Source organism: Camelus bactrianus, chromosome 11, assembly GCF_048773025.1.
Source record: "Camelus bactrianus isolate YW-2024 breed Bactrian camel chromosome 11, ASM4877302v1, whole genome shotgun sequence".
NCBI classification, from domain to species: domain Eukaryota; kingdom Metazoa; phylum Chordata; class Mammalia; order Artiodactyla; family Camelidae; genus Camelus; species Camelus bactrianus.
The window spans coordinates 7971749-7983788 of record NC_133549.1 but is presented as its reverse complement, the minus strand read 5'-3'; the positions used below and the strand labels follow the sequence as shown (position 1 = coordinate 7983788).

The 12040-nt window shown below is 38.3% G+C and overlaps 1 protein-coding gene across 5 annotated transcripts in view; it reads right to left on the bottom strand.

The window, feature by feature from the left end:
* Positions 1-12040, bottom strand: part of LOC105066695 (pecanex 2) — a 271254-nt gene that overhangs the window by 254099 nt on the left and 5115 nt on the right. The gene's annotated exons all lie outside the window — the stretch shown is intronic.

Here is a 12040-nt window from a genome sequence, read left to right as displayed (position 1 = left end):
AGAGGCCCTGCATAACAGGCCTTCCTGGCCGGCAGGGGCGGGAGGAGGGGGTGAGGAAATGTTCGGAGTCCCTCCAGCCTTTCCTCTTTTGCCTCTGCCCGCTCCCCCTCCTTTTCGCCCCATCCTCCTATTTTGGGAGCGTGAAAGGCTTAAAAATCAAAGATGTTCTCACGCAGAAGAGACAAACCAGGACATATTCCTTCGCCTTTTCCTTTTTTGCAGCCAGCACAAAAACACTTCTGTAACTCAGGATCCTGTCACATGTCGCTCGTGTAACTTCTTCCCCTGAGCCCTGGCTGCGCGGCTTCCTAATCCTTAGCTAACCGCTGACCCCGGACGTTCCGCTGCACCTTTAACCCTGACCTTTTTTTTTTTTTTTTTTTCCTCTCTCTCTCTGTCTTTGACCTTTTCTCCTCCTTCCTGCTGTTGTTCAACTCGGCAGATAAAGAAGATCACCACCTCCCTGGAATAATTTCAGAAGCCTTAGGCTACTTGTCTTGTTCTGTATTTCCTAGAACATAAACCCAGCCATCAATCGGCAGTACTGTTTGAGATAGGAAGACCTATAAACTTCTTCAGACCTCATCTTGGCCAGTGGACATCCATCCTTTAAGCATGGATGTGACATGAACAGTGGTGCAGGGGGGATGCTGAATACCCGAACCAACAGGAATGGACATGACGTGGAAGGACTAAATATGACTCAGGACTTAGAGACCGATTCAATACAGAGGTAAAAGAATACGGTAAATTTCCGTTTGGGGTTGGGGTGATGAGGCGTACAAGTAATCAAGGTATGGAATGCAGGTGGTTTCACAGGAAAAAATGACTACAGTGAATCTGGGAACTTTGGCAGGTGGGGGCAGAGTGAGTGTGATCCTGCTTAGTTAGCACAGGGCTCTCATACAGAGACATGGACTTGGGGGAAATCAGAATACAGTCCCATGAAAGGGAATGACAATCTCCTGGAGAAGAATGCAGAGTAAGGAGACACGAGGACTGGGAGTCCCAAGGAGTAAAGGCACAGGCAGGAAAGAAGGAGGAAGAAGGTGGGAGACCAAGGCGAGCCTGTTACCACCCACTGACAAACACGGGGAAAGAGCAATTCAGAAAGGAAATGATCAGTGGTACCCAGTGCCATGGAGAAGAGGTCAAATACAAAGACTGATGTGGTCCTTAAGAGTAGTAACCTGTGGATGGCGGACGATTTAGGTCAATGGTAGAGCACATGCTTAGCATGCACGAGGTCCTGGGTTCAATCCCCAGTACCTCCATTAAATAAACAAGCAAACAAATATAATTCCTCCCCCCCCCCCAAAAAAAAAACCCAGTAACCTACGCCACTGGAGCTTCAGGGATTACCAATGGTGAACTGGGCAGATTTCTAATTGCATTACATTAAAATAGAGTGAATGTGTGATGAAGTAGATTCAGCCAAAGTAAGCTACTCCCTAGAGGCCAGGAAGGTAGGTGTGATCTAAATGCAGGTATGGGGTCAATTAAGTTTACTTCTGACTGATTGGCTTTTAATATGGGGAAACATTAAGCATATGCCTTCTCTGCTCTGCTCTTCCTGGGAGGATGTTAGTCTATTGTCTGGGCTTTAACTTTTAGGTATATGTTGATGACTCTGAAATCTCTATATCCAGCCGTGACTTCTGCTCTGAACTTCAAATTTATATCAACTTGGGTCCCCTCACTTCCAGGCCCTCAACATGTTCAAACAGGTACTCATTGGTTTCTCCCTTGTCATTATTGCTCCTGGGGGTCCTTCTGCATTTCTGGATCTCAGTCAATAAAATTGCAATCCATATGCTCATGTTAGAACCCAGGAGTTATCCTAGAATCCTCCCCTCTCTCATCCTCCTTCCTCTTATTACTAAATCTACCTAATCATCAAGTCCTGTCAATTTTATCTCCAAATGATTATTAACTAGATATGCTTTGCTCAATCCCTATTACCACTGCTTCAGGTCAAGTCCTTAGTATGTCTCCCTTGAACTCTCAAGCAGTGGCTTCCTAATGGGTTTTCATACCTCCAACTTAAGCCCCACATCAATTAACATTCATCCAGAGAAAAGGAGCAACTCTGGCTTTCAAACAGAGATCATTTCACGCGGGAAATGGAAAGGCTGAGAAAGTACACAGTGGATGGTGAACAACCCAGAGACTAGCAAGAGCAGAAGCAGGACTCCTAGAACCAGAGGAATAATGAGAGGGGTTAGTACTGTCAGAACTAAGAAGCCAAGGATTGGCAGCAGGAGACAGCCAAACCAGGGCAGCCTGGAGAGAGCAGGAGCCTGCAGGACCTGCAGTTGCCAAAGGAGATCCCGCAGAAAGGTGATGCAGGGAGGCTGACACACGTGTGAATACCCTGACTTCTTCTCTTCCCCAGCTTCTAATGTCCCCCTTATCCCTTCCATTGGCCACGCCTGCGGGGAAGCCATGGTGCACAGAAGCCTGGGAAGTGCAGTTACCTGTAATACAGATCAGAGCAGGTGAAGGGCAAGCCAAAGTGATCTATATAAAAGGTACATCCGACTTGGATACTCTTCCTTAAAATTTTTTCTATCACACTCAGAAAAAGCAAACAACAACAACAAAAAAAGGTTGAGTGCCCTCCAAGCCTTGCCCTCACCTCATCGCTCCAGCCTCATCTCCAGAAATCCAGAGTGCTTACATTTCTTTGCACAGCAGGCATTGCTTCATGACTTTCTGCCTTTGGTGATGCTGTTCTTCCACAAGTCAATAAATGTCGACATGTGTACACACACACACACACACGCACGCACACACGTACATACACACACCGGTGGGATTTGGATTTGGACTATAATTGAATCTACTAGTCAGTTTTGAGAGAGTTGACATCTTTTCAATATTGAGCCTTTCCCTTAGTGAGCAAGAATGTATGCTTCCATTTATTAAGCTTTCTCAATAACATTTTATAGTTTTCCTTGGAGAGGCAGTAATTAGGTCTGTTTGTTTGTTTGTTTAATGGAGGGACTGGGGATTGAACCCAGGACCTCACACATGCTAAGCATGCGCTCTACCACTGAGCTACACCCACCCTCCTTATAGTTTTCTATGTTGAATTCTTGCACATTATTAACTGGCACCCAGTGTGGGCCATGAATTGACTAGGGATGAGAGAAGCAATGTAAAACTGGAAACCTTATGGAACTAGAAATAAGTAGGATTGAAATATTGAAATAATATGGGGACTGGAGGAGCAGCTCTTCGTGACCAGATGCATATCCAGGCTTCATTTGGTAGGGATTGCTTGCTAAGTAAAGAGTGCGTGTCCAGCTTCCCCCAATGTGGGCAAGATGGCTGGAGAGAGGGCAGTGACTCAGCCATGTTTGAGTCACCATGACATAAGCAGTAAGATGGCCTTGCAGAGCAATAAAATTCCTAATATGCTTGGCTTCCCAAGGCCTCTTTCACTCCATCCCCCTGTCAACTACAACTCGAAATGGACACAAACATCCTTAAGATTATTCCAGCAGAGGATGAAGATATGGTTAAGCCAAAGAGCAGAATGAATTCTCATGAATGAACAGAAGTAGTTAGAGCCCTGAACAAGGAATGGCTGATTAAGTATGCATGCCAGCCTCTGCCTTGGTGTGGCCTGCCTGCTGAGACCAGTGAACAGGTCATCTTGCTGCTCAGGGATCCTGTGGCTCAAGAGAGAGCCTTCATCTGCTAATCTGTTTTTGGCCCATGGTCCCCAGTAAGTAGCTGGACTGCAGACCCATTCTTGCTTACTGATTATTCTGGACAAAATATTCTTTGGACCCCTAGGGGGCTCTGAGTGTCAGCAAGTGGAAGAAGTTGTACCTGCTAGAGAAATGAAATAGCAATTGATTCAGTTTCACAGAGGTGATGCTAGTCACTGCTCCTTATTAATTTAGAGAACTTCATTTATAAATATGAGCAAAAACTAAGAAGTAAAAATTATTAAAATAATTAAAGGTTCAAAAGCTAACCACTCCAAGAAAATGGCCACCACTACAATAGAACACATGGAGAAAACAAGAGAGGTCCTTACAAATTATAATTAATATCCCTCATGATATTTGAGAAAATATTGCATTGATTATAAAATTAGTCATCGTGAAAGAGGAATTGGAAATTAGAAGAGAATTTTGGATGTTAACAGACCTTGTGGTGATCCTATAAAAACATTTCAGAAAATAGAGAAGGAAGAATAGTTGTCAATTCATTCTATGAGGCAAATATTTCCCTGATCCCAAAACAGATGAAGACATGAGAAGCAAAGAAAACAGCTGACCACTCATTACTCCTCTATAACAAAAGCAAAAATCCCCAACGAAATATTGGTAATCTGAACCCAACAATATATTAAAAAGATTATATACCATGATCAAGTAGGATTTATCCCAGGAATTCAAGGTTGGCTTAACATTCAAAAATCAATTCCATATTTGAGGATGGCCCTAACCTGTGAGTTGCAGGGCACCACAAATATCTGCTACACTGTTGGATACCCATTCTCAGAGATAAAGTAAAATATGATTTATCAAAATGAGTGAATATGCTAAGGGAGAGAAAGTCCTGGGACACAGGGAACAAGCCATTGAAAAAGGAAATAAAGGGGAGAGGGTATAGCTCAGTGGTAGAGTGTGTGCTTAGCATGCATGGGGTCCTGGGTTCAAGCCCCAGTAACTCCATTAAAAACAAAAACAAAATAAAAACAAACAAAAAAACCCCCAAACAACCTAAAAAAGAAATAGAAAATAAAAAAGAATTCCCTGTATAACAGCTCATAAAATGGCAGGCCTGGAGAATAACCAACCCAGGTGAAACATGAAGACAGATTTTGAATGAATTATTATCTTTAATAATTTTAGGCCTATTTGAATATTTCTTTTGACTTTATGGTAATTTGTATCTTTTTAAGAATGTGTCCATCTCATCTAAATTTTCTTTTATCAACAAAAAGTTGTTCATACTATCAGACCAACACAATTTGTCAATTTATGTTCTTATCTTTATTTATCTTATCTCTTCTATTACATTTGAGCTTAATTTGTTATTTTTCTAATGTCTTGAAGTGGACATTTGCCTCACTCTTTTTTTGCCTCCTTCCCTGATAAGTTAAACCTGTAAGTTTTCCCCTAAGAATGTCATTGGTTGCACCCTACAAATATTGATATATTTTTATTATTGTTCCATTTAAAATATTTGCTAATTTCCATTGGGATTCCTTTAACCCATGGGTTACTTAGAAATTTATTGCTTCCAACCATATACAGATACATATGAGCCTTTTATAATAATCCATGATTTCTCATTTAACCCAGAGAACACGATCTGAATGATTTCAATCATTTGTTGACTTGATTTATAACAAAGAATATGGGCACTTTTGTAAATATTTGGATGTGCTTAAAAAGAATGTTTTTTATATGCACTTTTAAGATGCAGTGTCTATCAAAGTCCATTGATTAAGTCTGATTAAGTCACCATTGATTAAGTCACCAATTATTATTAACATTATTGAAAAAAAGCAAAGAATAAAAAAAGCGGGGTGGTCTTTACAAATTTGTGACACTAGGTGGCACCAGAACACTGCTTCAACTGCAGTAAAATATAGTCCATTGCTGGTATTACAAAGCAAGAAAAATAAATAAATAAACTTGCAATTATTTTAAACTTTAAGAAATTAACTTACTTGAAACTTTGAACTTTTAATTACTTCAATTTTTTGGTTTTGCTCATATTTTTATAAATAAATATTGTTATTTGACAATATAAAGGAACGAAGCACTGATTCATACTTGTAGCATGGATGCACCTTGAAAACATTATACTAAATGAAAGAAGCCAGTCACAAAAGATGTATGATTCCATTTATGTGAAATGTCCAGAATAGGCAAAGTTCTACAGAACAGAATGTAAATAATATCAACTCCCTAAAGGAAGAAATGTTATAGCTAACCAAAATTAGCAAAACAAAATGGAGAGAAGGTAAGAAGTCAAAAGATATTTCTGACTCATCTGGTAACAGATGTATAAATATATTTAGATATAAAAATGAATCCAAAGAAAAATTAACTAATCAGGTCAAATTGGATGGTAATGAGGAAGAAGAAAAGAAAAAGAAATTGTAAAACTGTATACTTCAACTAAAAGAAACAAACAAAACAAAACAAAAAAAACAAAAAAATCATAGTGGGAAGGGAGAGTGGGTGAGGTTACAGCTAATACAATTTAGCTCTGTGCTGAAAATTGTAAAACCTGGGTGCTAAGCATGTGGAGGTTCAATATAACAGCCTATCTTCTTTTGTTAGAAATTTTCTATAATAAAAAATAAAAATAAAAGGTTTTTTTTTATTTTAAAGAATTGAAAATAAACTATTCCCAATTCTGTTCATAGCAAAAAATCAACAGAAAGTGTCTAAAGAAAAGATTAAAATGTTAAAGTTAAAAAGGTAATTCCAAAACCAAAAACTATAATCCTTCCAAATTATCCAAAGACACACACACACAGAAAATAAAGAAACTCAGACCACATAGTAAAAGATTGTTAAAAAGGGAAAGAAACAAGCAAAGCAGAATATATGATGCAAAATTGAAACCAGATTTATCTGTAATATCTATAAAAAATAAATAGCTTTAATTTCTCTATTAAAGGGAGAGGGACTCAGATTGGATGGTAAGGCAAACTCCAAGCAGTTACTGTTTATAGGAGATAGACCTAAGAAAGAGTGGCTCAGAAAGGTTGAAAATAATAGGATGGACAAAGCACAACAGGAAAACGGGAAAAACAGAATGGGGCGGGGACTGAAGGAGGCTCAAGATCTCATTATTAGACAAATCTTTCCATCTACATTCAGATAAAATCATTCAATTGAGAGAAATAGGTTAGTTTTAATAAAAGAAGCAATTACAATACAATGGAGGTAGAGGCAACCAGAGAAGGAAATAAGAAATCACTAAAAGAATATTAATTTCCCTTGAAAAAGTAGGCTCAAAATCTATCCAAGTCAGAAAAACGAGGTTCCGGTACCAAACTGAATATTAAGGAGAATCAATAGTCAATGTGACTGGAAGCCCGGGGCTCAGATTCTACCTGTTGAATAATATCATAATTTGTTAGTATTTTTTAAGATGTTAAATGTAAAATCTTGGAGAGGCTGAGGTTTTTTTAAAAATAGTATTCTTACTGTTAATGGAGAAAAACCAGTTTGCCCAAGGGCATTATTAGACAAGAAAACAGCTCCCTGAAATAGATACTTACTGGAAGCTTTCCCCCCTGAACCCTCAACTTTATCAAGTGACTCGAAAAAAAGATTAGGAGGACTTCAAATAATCCTGTGACTAAGTAGCCACCAGAAAACAATTCTTTATAACTATAATGAAAAATAATATGAAAATTAATATGTGTATGGATATGGGTGACTGAAACATGATGCTGTACACCAGAAATGGACACACACTGTAAACTGACTATACGTCAATAAATAAAGTAAAATAAAATAAAATATACAAGATCAAAAAAAGAAAAAAGAAAGAAAACAATACTTTACACGGATATGACACAGTACAGTTTTCAGAGAACTTCACATGCACCCGCTCCTTCAGGATACCAAATCAGCCCTAGAAGTTGACACTAACACGCATAAAATCAGCAAATGCACACGATGATGCAGGTGCTAAGGCTTCGGGCCCCGGAAATTGTTACAGAGGAGAAAATTAACCTTGAGGCAGGAGAAATAGAAGCCGCCGGAATGGGTGGTGGCAGGGTGGTTATAACTGGTAAGTTCCACATTTGTGTTCAAAGGAAGGAAAGGTCATCTGGGTTCATTTAAGAGTTCTGAAGAGATTTCAGCAGAGATTTAAAAAGACAGAGAGATCACAGACATAGAAAACAAACCTATGGTTACCGAGGCGGGGAGGGGGAAAAGGGTGGAAAGGGATAAACTGGGAGTTTGAGATTTGCAGACATTAACTAATAAACAAGAAATTCATACTGTGTAGCACAGGGAACTACATTCAATATCTTTTAGTAACTTATGGTGAAAAAGAATATGAAAACGAATATATGTATGTTCCTATGGGACTGAAGCATTGTGCTCTACACCAGATATTTACACAATATTGTAAACTGACCATACTTCAATAAAAATATATTTTTTTTAATTTTAAAAGGAATAAAAAGACAGAGAGAAATCACTTCAGGAAGGAACCCTGAATTGTGCTGATCAATGCTGACTCAGCATAGGCTTAAAGCAGGAATTAGGGAAAAAGACTTGGATTTACTTAGTGGTTTTCTCCTAAGGATTTCAAAGGAGCTGTTTAATTTTGTTATCATTAATTCTCATGGTATTTATCATGTTCTTAAGTGCACGTGGTTAATACTCCTCTAATTTTATGTGTAGATTAAAAAATTGGACAGTAGAAACCAAAGCTCAAGGTCTCTGAAAAGGCCAATCGTGTAAATCTGACTTCTGATGTGTGTCCCAGTGGAGTTTAGGAAGGTTACACCCCCAAAATAGATCTGATGTCGCAGGAAACCATCATTTCTGTGGAATGAACAAGATAAAAGTGTACTACAGAGTAAACCTGCTCAGAGTGGAAAAGTCGACTTACAAAAACACATAGCAAAATTCATCAAATTGTACATTTGAAATATGTGTTGTTTACTGTACAGGAACCATGCCACAATAAAGGTGTTTTTTTAAAAAAGCTAAACACAGCAAGTACAAACCCATTACTCTACGGTTCATTCACTACGATCTTAGGATGAGTTGCTCTTTTTTTTTTCATCATCTTTGTCCTCTGGGTTCTCTGTTTAATATTTCTAGCAGTTTATGAAGAATTAGTCACTATATTTGAAAAGAGTCCAGTAAATTACAAATCAAAAAAAGTAATTTTGATAGGACAAAATGTACAAAAATGGCCACTCAGAGTGGACTGGTAGCCTTCCTATCTCAGGTCCAAGGTCATGAGCTTCGTAGCTTTCCTTTAGAAGGGATATCTTTAAGAGTTTTAAAAAGACCTTGGCTTTCTGAAACCACTCAGGTTTTTACATTGCTGTCTTATTCAATGAAGTAGCTCATTGTGCATCTGAGCAGCCCTGACTGTAATCTGTAACTTTAAGCATGGGCAGGCAAGGCTACGGTCTGCTCCAGTGATTAAAGTTACAGAAATTCTAAAAACATCACGATTACTCTGTCTAAAGCTGAAAGCCAGCTGAAACTTTGAGCATAAACAGTAACCTGACACACAGACTGAATTCAAAGCTTCACACTTAGAAAACATGCTAGGAAGTATTAACTTAGTATTGTTGTTATTATTGAATTAGCATCAGCCTCATGGTGGTTATTATTAGTCATGTAACCTTACATCTTTAAACTCATGAAAAGGAAGCCGTGGAACCAGTTTCAAGAGAGAAAAGCTAATTTATAATTTCAACACCTAATTGTTATTTCTTTTACTGAATAGAGGTACTGGGGATTGAACCCAGGACCTCATGCACGCTAAAAGCAAGCACTCTACCACTGAGCTATACCCTCCCTCCCCACCAGCTTCAGCACTTTTTGAAAGTACTTCATGCTGCTTTTTACTCACTACACTCATTGACAGCTCCTCAACTACAACATAGAAGGAATGAACCAGAGTCTTCCCCACAATGAGAAAGTCCAGGTATATTGTGAACACCTGTATGGTATCTGCTCACTTCCTCTTTCTCCAGATTAATTGCTTGTCAATTCCTTTATCTCCTTCAAGTCTTCGCTCAAATCTTACCCCCTCAGCAAGGCCACCTTGTCCACCCTGACTACTGCTCCATGACTCAGTTCACTCAACCTGCGCCCCCATTCCTGATCTGTCTCTTCTAGTTTTCCTTTTTAATGTTACACAGTATTTATCAAATTCTAATATACAGTATAATTTGCTTATTTATTCTATATCCCAACTACAGCTTTTAAAATAGAAGCTCCATATTGAAGGACAACTTTGTTTTGTTCATCTTTATATCCCAAGTACCTAGATTACTGCCTGACACTTAAAAAAAAAATAGATGTGGAATGATGGACCAAGTGTTTCTGTGTATTCTGTCCTGTTTCTCTTTATAAACTAGCTCTGTTATTACTTGGCTTGATTGTGGTATGGTTCGTGATGAATATATAACAGGAATACTGGTAACAACATAATAAAACTTATAATTAGTTGCACATATGTATAATTTGGCTTACTCAGAAAGCATTATGTTTTGTGATGTTATATGCCCAACAGCCTTGGAAATTACCATCCCCACTTTTAATTCTGACCACACTGCAAAGAATTTTGAATTTTTCTTGGAAGATGAAATTGATCTTGGGCATAGAAAAATATACCAAATGGAATCAAGAAAAAGGATAAATATGCTTTCTGTTGAATCTTCTATTTTAATGGGTCCTCACTGGATAGTAACTAATATTAAAATAGTGAGTTAACATTTATTATCACTAATTAAGTGTGATGCTTTAATATACTACCTCTATGAATCTTCAAAACAGCACCATGGGCAGAGACAATGGAAGAACATTCAGTGTCATCTAGCAAGTAATGACAAAATCATATCACATTGGTAAAACATCACACACACACACACACACACACACTCCATTTCCCAAATGTAATCCAAGCCTAGTAATGACACCTGGCATTTCCAAAGTTCCAGGACATCAATCAAAATGCTTTTCGTCTTAAAAAGTTTGAGCAATTTCATTGAACTGTTAATCTTCCCAATAGTCTATTTTACATGTGGAAGTATGAAGGTCTCACTAAAGTAACTAAAAATTTTAGGAAACATTACTTTCTCCTGAAGATTTTTCCATGTTTTATAGAATTCACACAGTTTTTTTTTTTAATTGAAGTATAGTCGATGTACAATGTTGTGTTAGTCTCTGGTTACAGCATAGTGATTCAGTTACACACACATACATATTATTTTCCATGTTCTTTTTCATTATAAGTTACTACAAGATATTGAATATAGTTCCCTGTGCTGTACAGTAGGGCTTTGTTGTTTATTTTATGTATAGTAACTAGTATCTGCAAATCTCAACCCCCCAATTTATCCCTCCTCCAACTAACCAAAAGTTTGCTTTCTATGTCTGTGTCTTTCTGTTTTGTAAATAAGTCCATATGTGTCACTTTTTAAGATTCCACATGTAAGTGATACCGTATGATATTTGTCTTTCTCTTTCTGGCTTACTTCACTTAATATGGTAATCTTTAGGTCCATCCATGTTACTGCAAATGGCATTATTTTATTATTTTTATGGCTAAGCAGCAGTCCATTGTGGCATATATATATATGTATTTTATATATATACAAAACTTCTTTATCCAGTCATATGTCGATGGACATTTAGCTTGGTTCCATGTCTTGGCTATTGTATATAGTGCAGCTATGAACATTGAGGTGCATGTGTCTTTTCCAATTAGAGTTTCCTCCAGATATATGCCCACGAGTGGCATTGCTGGATCATATGGTAAGTCTATTTTTAGTTTTTTAATGCATCTCCGTACTGTTTTCCACAGTGTATGCACCAACTACCTTCCCACCAGCAGAGAATTCACACATAGTTCTTGAGGAGGATTTTTCCTCACACCTCTTTCTCGCGGCTCCAGGGTTTCTCATCTCTCCTCATGTCCAGACACTCTGGTCCATTTTTAAAGTCCTTTCTAATCTGGCTTCCTTCTTCAGCCCTTCCCCAGAAAGGATTCTTTCCTGTAGCTGAGCCATTTCAACAATCCATGAACATAACTGTTGTTCTTTCTTAAGTTTTCTTTTTCATCCTCTTGTGATCCTGCCTCTACCATCCACTTACTCACCCCTACCAACCCTGGAAGTGCCACCAATCTGTTAAACTATCTCACAGTGACCTGACGTGCTGGGACTTTAGCATCCAATGGCCTGTGTCGGGAACCTGGGACAGCTGGTCACCTTACACCCCATCTCCTTCCCACAGTCCCCACTGCTTTCCAAATGCCCTCCTGCTCCATACACTCCAAGCCATAC